The sequence below is a fragment of the Peromyscus leucopus genome, chromosome X (assembly GCF_004664715.2).
Source record: "Peromyscus leucopus breed LL Stock chromosome X, UCI_PerLeu_2.1, whole genome shotgun sequence".
NCBI lineage: Eukaryota > Metazoa > Chordata > Mammalia > Rodentia > Cricetidae > Peromyscus > Peromyscus leucopus.
In genome coordinates this window covers 104458319-104468360 of record NC_051083.1, presented here as the reverse complement: position 1 = coordinate 104468360, position 10042 = coordinate 104458319, and positions in this window count along the sequence as shown.

Sequence of the window (10042 nt, the reverse complement as noted above, 5' to 3'; positions counted from 1 at the left end):
CAGATATTGTCCTAGGCAGCAACATGGCCTGGTTGTCACCAAGGCCCCAGGTAGCAGCATAGGCACACAGATTGGCATGGCCCCAGAGATAGCATGAAGCAGGGACACCAACAAGGTCCCAGGTGACAGCCCAGACCCAGACATATGCATCGCTTTCAATGGTAGCAGGAGCCATGGACATCAGCACATACACCCCAGCTGCAGTAAGGCCATGGACCCAGACTTGACCCTTCCCGCAGCCCTGGCACGGGATCATCACTTCCATGGGTGACAATCAGGCCATCTACCTCAGCGGATCCTCACCAACTTAGCTTCTTCTGTTCCACATCTTTCTACAGCTCATGAACCATTCTGCCTCTCTTTTTCTGCCATTTCTCCACCACACATTTCCTCATTATAATGGCACCCCCCTCACGTTAACTTCTTTAGGCATCCAGATCTTGAGGACTCAGGATGGCCTGTGAGTGGCTTCTACCCACCTGAGCTGTTTTCTAGTGAGAGACAGAAAGGTAGATATGTCCAGATGGAAGGGGAAGTGAGGAGGAACTGGGAGGAGTAGGGGGAAGGGTAACCATAATCTGGATATATTATGTGACAAAAATGTCTACTTTCATTGAAAAAAAAGAATTGTTGTGACCCCTCCCAAATAAAAAGTAATCATCACCATCAATACTTTCTGTGCCCACCTTCTCCTTAGATTCCTTATTTGCAGGGTTACTATTGAATTCCTTGCTCAAAGGATCAAGTGAGCCTGAATCAAGAAGGCTTAAGTGATCCACTGTTTCAAAACTAACATGTAAAGGGAATAGTGATCTGTGCAAGCAATACTCATGACTTAGAAATGCCACCCCCCAAAAAACAGAACTTGTAATTTTGTTTAAATGGCATTTCCTGAAGAGTGTACAACTATATACTACAAAACCCCAGAAAGCATATGAAATTAAATAACTTGGAAATTCATGATTTTATTGTCAACATGAGTGCTGAATTTTAGTGAAGCTGTATATTGAGTACACGTGTCTCCAAATTTCCCTCTTGCTCCTGAACATAGATTGCACTCTAGGGATTGTCATCCCTTTCCCTAAGGAGAAGGACCTTTTCAATACGAGGAGGTATGCTCTGTAATACGACAGCCCTCTCACTCTTCCTCTCTTCTGCTCTCCGATGGACGAACCATGTCTGAAATCAGAGGAAGACAAGATTGGATTTAGCATAGATGACGAGACTACTGGTGAGGAGGTCACCCAACAAAGTGTAAATCCTTAACACTGGTGAACTTTACACTAGTGAGTATTTTGGCACACTACACTCATGTCTCTATATTTTACAGAAATTACAATATGACTTGAAATGAGTGGTGTTGACTATGTACACTTGTTTCGGGTCAACACTACATGCTAATACTGATTTTTACACCTACACAAGGCACCCTCATATACCCACCACCGAGGGAGAAGGCAGCAGTGGCTTAGGGTGGGATGATAGGAAACCAGGGCCTGGAAGAACAAAAGGACATCTCAACCTGTGACAACAGGGAGGTTGGGGATAGCTCCTGGTGCCAGACACATACCTGGCAAGCGCATCTGGGTACTGGGTTTCTTGAACATTTTTTCCATTTCCTTGACCTTCCCCAGTGCCAACTGCAATGTGGTCCGCAGCCGCCTTCATGAGGAATGGCGCCTCGGATCCGAATCAAGGGCTCGACTGAGGGGCTTGGCTCCTCCTGGTGAGGTTCCGAGGAAGAGGAGTTCGGGTCCCTACTGCTCTCCTCAGAGTCGTTTTGGCTCTCACAGACCTGGTGGCCCCTATTATTTAGTGCCATTACGCAGCCTGGGTCACCTCCACTAGGGTTGCCACCCACCATCGCCAAAGCAGCCTCTAAAGTAGGGACCTTAGCTATCTCCTCACCATTCTCATTCCTTACAACGTACATATATTGCCAATAGAGCTTTTGGGCCATAACTAGTAGTGGGCCGAAGCCACAGAGAGAAGTGGGGCCCCAGGAATGCCCACACTCCAGGCCTATTGTTCGGTCAGTCTCTACTACTGACGGGGCATCAAGAGAGGTGAGGTCAATGTGTCCTTCTGCGCATGCTCCACACTGCTCCATATTCCTCATGGTTGACTTCAACATGCTCCTCTCCAGATGGGCGCCATAGGTTTTTCCCTCCCTGACTGACTGCTCCTGGCTTTATGACCTCTTGCGGAGGTAAGTGGTATTTGCTTTGGTGCACAAATGGTGGGTGTGGCCCAAAGATCAGGAACTGAGGGAGCCACTGTGAGCAGGCATGTGAAAGGTCATATGAAGTTAAACCTTGCTTCCAGGGCATGTAGAATGAGTTTTAGCTTGCATCTGCATGCATGTGCATGCTGCCTGTTCCTCCTAGGTTGTAGAGATGACACTGAAGGGTGAATTATGTAGCATTGCAAGATAATTGGGAAGAGAGATGGGAGAAAGGTGGGAACACACACTGACCACAGGAACCTTGCGTGAACAAGTAGAAAATTTCTGTGGACCTCACACTCCACCTACTACTACTGCTCAGAGAATGGCATTAGAACTAAGCTGACATGATCAGATTAGTGGCTAATAGTTCAAGAGTGCCTGTTAGTACACTGAATGCAAGCTAGCCATTCTTCATGTTCAACATCAAGATCTTGGAACTGGGTTTGAATATAATTCTAGTTAATGGCACTGTTGACAAACAAACAAAAGTCCCTCCCTCCCCTAAAAAGACAAATGATCTGCTAAGAAATATTTACCCCCGATTATACAAGCTTCAAAATGTCTTTTAAATTCCACATGTAATATTTGCCTCAGTTCTTATCACTGAGGATGTCAATGCAGTCCCTTAATCTGAGTCTCTAATGTTCCTATCTTTGTCTTTTGATTAGTCTGCCTACTCATACTTTACAAAGAACCAACTTCTAGTTACATTGATTCTTTATTGTTATTTTTGTTTCCATTTAAACAATCCCTGTGTTGATCTTGATTTCTTTTCATCTCCTGATTTGGAGTTTGGCTTATCCTTCATTTTCGAGGGCTCTCATGTGTATCATTTATTTGTACTCTCTGGCTTTTTGGTTGTTGTGTTTTGGGACAGGGTTTCTCTGTGTAACAGTCCTGGGTGTCTGGAAAGTCACTTTGTAGACCAGGCTGACCACAAACTCACAGAGATCGCTATGCCTCCTGGGTGTTGGGAATGAAAGGGTGTGCACCACCTCCATAATTTCATTCCATTGTGATGAAGTAAACTACAAAGAATTGTTTTCCTGTATTTGCTGAGACTTGCTTTGTCTCAGAATATGTGATCTATTTTGGAGAAAGTTCCATGGGAAAAATGTGTATTCTGAAGAGTTTGGATGGAATAGTCTATAGATGTCTGTTAAGTCCATTTGATTTATAATATCGTTTAATTTGCATATTTCTGTTTATTTTTTGTTAGGGAGACATATCAATTGGTGAGAGTTAGGTATTAAAGTCACCCACTAGTATTGGGATAGAGTTAATCTGGCTTGAATCTAATATTATTTGTTAGGAAATCAGGTGCACCTGCTTGAGGCATACTTTCAGAATCATAAAGTCCTCTTACATTCCCTTAGTCCATATGTAGTGACTCTCTTTATATATTCTCACTAATTTTGGTGGAAGTCTCTTTCATTAACTATTGGAACAGTGTCACTTGCTTGTTTCCTAGGCCATTTACTTGGATCTTTTTCCATTCTTTCACCCTAGGGTGACATTTTGTCTTTTGTAGTGACCTCTGCTTCTTGGAGGCAGCAAGTAGATGTTTCCTGTCATTTGATGCAATCAACTAGTCTGTGCCCTGTTTTCCAATTTTATTTTTATTTTCAATTGTGTGTGCCCATGCTTATATGTAGATCTGTGTGTGTGATTGCAGGTGTTCAAAGAGCCCAGTGGTGTGGGAGCCCCTATAGTTTGGTTGTGGAATTGAGACCATTAGTACTCAGTTATTGTTGAAAAGTAGGTGTTAATTCCTGCCATTTGTTGATTTTGTAGGGTTTTTTCTTTTCCCCTCTTGCTTAACTATGATCCTATTGTGGTTTATTCTTTGCTGTGGATTTGTGCATGAGTTTGTTTTTCTCTTCATTCCAAAAGGTTCCTGTAAGTATTTTTTTTAGTTTTGAGTTGTTTATTTTATTTTATTTTTTTAGTAAATTTATTTTACAACATCATTTAGTTCAACATAAAGCCACAGATTCCCTGTTCTCCCACTCTCGCCCCCCTCCCCCCACCCCACCCCCCATTCCCACCTCCTCCAGATCAAGGTCTCCCCCGAGGACCGGGATCGACCTGGTAGACTCAGTCCAGCCAGGTCCAGTCCCCCCTCCCAGACCGAGCCAAGCGTCCCTGCATAGGTCCCAGGATTCAAACAGCCAACTCATGCAACGAGCCCAGGACCCAGCACCAACACACAGCTGCCTCCCAAACAGATCAAGCAAATGACTGTCTCACCCGTTCAGGGGGCCTGATCCAGTTGGAGGCCCTCAGCCTTTGGTTCATAGATCCTGTGCGTCCATTCATTTGGTTATTTGTCCCTGTGCTTTATCCAACCTTGGCTTCAACAATTCTCGGTCATATAAACCCTCCTCTTTCTCACTAATTAGACTCCCAGTGCTCCACCAGGGGCCCAGCCATGGATGTCTGCATCCAGATTCCTCAGTCCTTGGATGGGGTTTATGGCACAAATATCAGGGTGTTTGGCCATCCCATCACCAGAGTAGGTCAGTCCCGGCCGTCTCTCGACCATTGCCAGCAGTCTTTTGCGGGGGTATCTTTGTGGATCTCCGTGGGCCTCCCTAGCTCTCTGCTTCCTCCCCTTCTCATGTGGTCTTCATTTACCATGGTCTCCTATTCGATGTTCTCCCTCTCTTTTCTTGATCCTATGACCTATTATCTTGCTAGAACAGCAGATTTTACAGGATCAGTCAATTTAAGGACAATCTTCAATGTCTTGGACAAACCGGGGAAGAAGGAGCTGCTAGGACACAGCTTGTACAAGCTAGGGGCTTGCATGTTGGAGGCATTTTTGGTTTGGGTCTCTCAAGCATAGTAAGTCTAAACTTTCAATGTAATGATAACCATTACATTCCCCCCTTGAGTAGTTTCATGACTCAAATATCTGACTCTGTGATGGATACCTGTTATTTTTTTTTATTTTACAATATTATTCAGTTCTACATAAAAGCCACAGATTCCTTTGTTCTCTCCCTTCCTGTCCCCTTTCCCTTCCCCCCAGCCCACACCCCATTCCCACCGCCTCCAGATCAAGGTTTCCCCGAGGACTGGGATCGACCTGATAGACTCAGTCCAGGCAGGTCCAGTCTCCTCCTCCAGATTGAGCCAAGCGTCCCTGCATGACTGGACTGCTACTCACATCACCAGTGAGGCTACCTGGAAAACGGGACCCCAAGAAAGACACGGAGAAATGGATGAGATCTACATGAACAGCCTGGACATGAGTGGGAGCAATGAAGGGTGAGGGTCGAGGGAAAGAGAGCGGGAGATCCTAGCTGGATCAAGAAAAGAGAGGGAGAACAAGGAATAGGAGACCATGGTAAATGAAGTCCACATGAGAAAAGGAAGAAACAAAGAGCTAAAGAGTCCCACAGAAATCCACAAAGATACCCCCACAAAAGACTGCTGGCAATGGTCGAGAGACAGGAGGAACTGACCTACTCTGGTGATGGGATGGCCAGACACCCTGATAGTGATTCTTAACTATTTATTGCTGATTTGAATTTGTATTTTCCCTCCATTTTAGAATGGAAGCAGCATGATATAACACAATGTTTTATTAATAGTGAGCTGGTTCATTCATGTAGATTTCCTGCCCTTCCCTCCAGTGCCAGGAATCACACCCAGGCCCTTGTGTGTGCTGGGAAAAGGCTCTCCTACTGGACCCCAGCCTCTTCGTATTATGAACCCTAGTGAAGTACTGTGTGTCCTGTGTGGATAATGTAGACTGGAGGGATTCTGATTATTTTCTTTATTTTTTCCTTCTCTATAATGCTTGGAATTGGACCCATGAGCTCAAGTTTATATAACATATAGTTTATAACTGAGCTATATTCCCACTCTAGCCTAGGAAATCTGAGCCTTGGTGTTTATATGCAGGGATTTTTTGGCTACTGGGGTGATAATTGCTTAATCAATGAGCTCCAGGAATGACTATGAAGAGAAAGAAAAATGGTTCTTATAAAGCATTTTTATTTTTATTTTTATTTATGTGTCTATGTGTGTTTTTATGAATGTGTGTCATGTGTGTGCAGGTACCTGCAGAGACCAGAGAGCATGGATTCTGTGGAGCATAGGCAGTTTTGTGCTGGCAGCTGAACTTGCAGCCTTTGGAAGAGCAGCATGTACTCTTACCTGCTCAGCCATCTCTCCAGTTGTTATTTATTTATTTATTTATTTTTGTTTGTTGACTTTTTTGAGACAGGGTTTCTCTGTGTAGTTCTGTAGATCTCACTGTAGACCAGACTGGCCATGAACTCACAGATTTCTGCCTGCATTTGCCTCCAAGTGATGGGATTAAAGGTGTGCATGGCACCCCCCTCTGGCCAGTCCTGATTTTTTAAATGTATTTTCATTTTTGCATTTATTCTTTTGGTGGAGGACACTGCAATGCTTGTATGGGAGTGAGAGGACAGCGTGCAGTTGTTCTCTTTCTCTTGGAGCTGGGGCTGGAAGTGCCTTAACCACTGAGCCAGCAGTCTCACCAGCCAAGAAGAGTTTCTAAGGTTACAGTATGTAATGATGCTAAGTTTTCAAGTTAGGAAAAGCACTAACAGCATTTAGAAGAGGATGGACTTTCTTTCTTAATACAGATTTTAGTCTTTGGCTTGTAAATTTTCTTTGTCCTAAAAAGTATAAGAAGTAGTATGGTGTTCCTAAAGTCAGGATGAACTTGATGTTTTAAGCTGGGATATATAGACAGCTTGCTTGCTTCAGCAAGAATTTCTGAGCAACAAGTTCCTGAAGTTCCCAGGGACAGTACACTGAAGAATTGTATCACAGAGTGGTAGCCTGCCTGCGGTCTCTTGTGTGCCCTTTGTTGGTCGTGGAAGAGCTAGGAATTCATCAGTCTTGTAGTCACTAGGCTCTTGATGCTCTGCTTCCTCAGCTTCTGTGAGCTGTTTCACCCTGACTGTTGGCTGTTGTCCAAATATCCAGAGAGGTGTCAGAGGAGACACTCCCATGTTGGTGGTAACCAACAGCTGTCTATTTGGACTTTTAAGATCCACTCCACAGGAGAAAATCATCCTCATCCTAGAAACCTAGACAACATCGCAGGACTAGTGAGGTTATGTATCTTAGAAGAGAATTTACAATTGCCATGATGATAGACTGGAGTAATTCAAACCGCATTATTAATCTTATCCATATATCAGTGTGACTACTACCCTAATCAGAGTTCCCTCTGTCTACAGCAAACGGAGACCATCAGAGAAGCCACAACTGGACAGGATGCAGAGTACAATGGCTCATGGGGAGCACAGCCCCAGTGCATACATCTACATCACAGTTCCTGCATCTATGACTCAGGAAATGAAGGGGAAGAGGTGAACTGAAAGATTTTAAGAGCCTCAATACCAGGATGTCTGCTGTGAAAGAGTCACTCACAGAACTGGCTGTTTAAATGAGATGTGAACACTGGCCATATCATCAGACAAGATAATGGAGAGATGGTAAAGTCTCCATGGAAGGGGACACTATGTACTGGGATTTTAGGCCTGGGTTTTATTTTGTTCCTAGACAGAGAACAGTGGGCAGCTAGTGACTACAGAGAGAGAGGGAATTGACACATTGAGACTCCCAATGCCACCAGGGTGAATAAAGCGATGTTGCAGAGCTGTGAAATTATAGCTACAAAGATGACCCATTTAATTTGTATATTTTGTTTTTGTTTTTGTTTTTTTTTCGTTTGTTTTCTTGTATTGTTTTGTTGGTTTAATGATTAGAAATTTCCTTTTGGGTGGCACTGCAGGGGTGAGGAAAAGATGTGGAGAGACTGACAGGTGAGCTTAATTAGGATACAAGTTGTCAAATTCACAATATTCAATAAAGAAATTACGTTAAATGAAATACGTAAAAGAAAGAAAGAAGAACGTTTGCATGGATTCTATCAGTCCATTTCTTTAATTGAGTTGGCTTTAGTTGGCTTTCTGCTTCTGTAATAAAACACAGAAACTAAAGCAAACGGGGGAGGAAAGGGTTTATTTCCTCTCAGAGCTTACAGTCTATCATTGATAGAAGTCATAGTAGGTACTGGAGGCAGGAACTGAGGCAGAGGCTGTGTAGAGATGTTGCTTCCTGGCTTGCTCCTCTTGGCTTCTTCAGCCTGCTTTCTAATACACTCCAGGAAGACCTGCACTGGGGTGGCTCCACCCACAGTGGGAGGGACCCTTCCATGTCAATCATTAATCCAGAAAATGCTCCTCAGAATGGCTTACAGGATGGAGCCTATTTCCAATGGAGAATCCCTCTTTCTAGATGTGTCTAGCTTCTGGCTACCTGACAAAAAACTTGGCACCACAACAGACACTTTGTCCAATGGAAAAAGAAAACAAAACCAAAACAATTTAAAAAGAAACAGACAAAAATGATTCTATCAGATACTATGGTTGATATGAAATCCCAGGTATGGCCAGAACCATCTCTGTCTGGATAAACACCATCTCCCTAGAGATTTTCAATGTCCATCTTGCCCATGTGTGGTACAACATGGTCAGGGTGAGGATGAAAACACTATGATGGAGGACAGGAGAATTCATGGGTCAATGTAAAACACCCCTTGACAAATTCCCATGACATAAAAGTCTACTGATGCTTACTCTGTGATGTCCCCCCCCCACAGAAGGAGACCTTGTCATTTTCTTTAAATGGCATTTCCATGATAACTGTCATACATACCATACTAATGCAGAGGACACATGAAGAATGACTATTTATTTCAACACACGTTTAGACTATTTATTTCAAATACAGGTTCTTAGGGAAGAAAAGATGTAAACAACATGTGGATGGAAGACAAAAAATGTATCTACAAGTGGATCCTGGTCAAGGTGGGCACTCTGGGGTGTCTGCACAATCTTTAGATTGAGGTGGAGCGTGTCCCAGGAGGAGCACTGCTAAATCCTGGCAGATTCTTCCTTTACCAGATCTGTTCTCTCCTCTTCCTGAACATCTCTGCATTGAGAGGGAGAGGGATTTGTTCAGTAGGGTAATCAGGATATAATCAGAAAAGACATCCTGTGACATTAGCTGCTCTCTGTAATTTAGATTGCACAGAAGAACCTGCTCTCTCCCTACTCTAATGCTGTGTGAGGCTGAGAGGCTGGGACAGAGTCCACTGCTTGCTTAGAATGTGGGAGACCCTGGTTTCCACACCAGCACTGCAGAACAGTCCCTGGACAAATGTCCAAACGTTACATGCCCTTCCCCCTCCCTACAGTAATTCACTCTTGGGGAAGTCAGCAGGATTCTCAGGCAGATGCTACAGCTTGCTTAAGATAATTATAAAGCTGGGTGTCCTTATATGTGTGGCCTCTCCAGATGCTTCAAAACAGCAGAGGGACCAGGCATTTGGACTCTATGCTTCCTCATTCACTTCAGTCTCTCTTTAACCAAGTTTACATCAGCATTATCAGTGCTGGGTTCTGCCTGTCCACTATGCACACACCCAAATTACTCCTGTAAGGATAAAATCTAGGTGTACTTTTCAGTATTTCAAACATTTAGGATCATGGAACACCAAGATACACTAATTTCAATCCTTTATTGGTCATAACCCAGGACTACTCCACAGAGAAAACCTACCCAAAGGATATCAGCATTAAAGGACATGAATATATATATATATTTCTTTAAATACTGAATGTAAAAAGGACATAAAGAACTAGGAACATGACTTGCACCTAGTATGGTGGAAGAAAAGTTTATAATAGATTTGTGGGAGAGCATAGCCAGAGGCAGGGAAATCTGGGAGAGTCCAGAGTGGATGAGACCAGATTGATC